Genomic DNA, 221 nt, shown 5'->3' with positions numbered 1-221 from the left:
TTTTATTAACAACCTTATTGTATTAAAATGTATATTATGCATAAAATAAATTAACTTTTCATATGATAAATTGCATTATTCTTAGAAAAAATATAAAGAATCTTATTTTCCATGATATTTATTTTTGCATAAAAAGTATTAACAAAAAATTAATCACGGTATTTATAATTTATTATTTAATTATTTAATTAATAATAATATAAGTTAAAAAAAAAAAAAAA

This window comes from Plasmodium gonderi (assembly GCF_002157705.1).
Source record: "Plasmodium gonderi DNA, contig: Pgo-contig_614, whole genome shotgun sequence".
Taxonomy (NCBI): Eukaryota; Apicomplexa; class Aconoidasida; order Haemosporida; family Plasmodiidae; genus Plasmodium; species Plasmodium gonderi.
Note: the sequence above shows the minus strand (reverse complement) of the source record.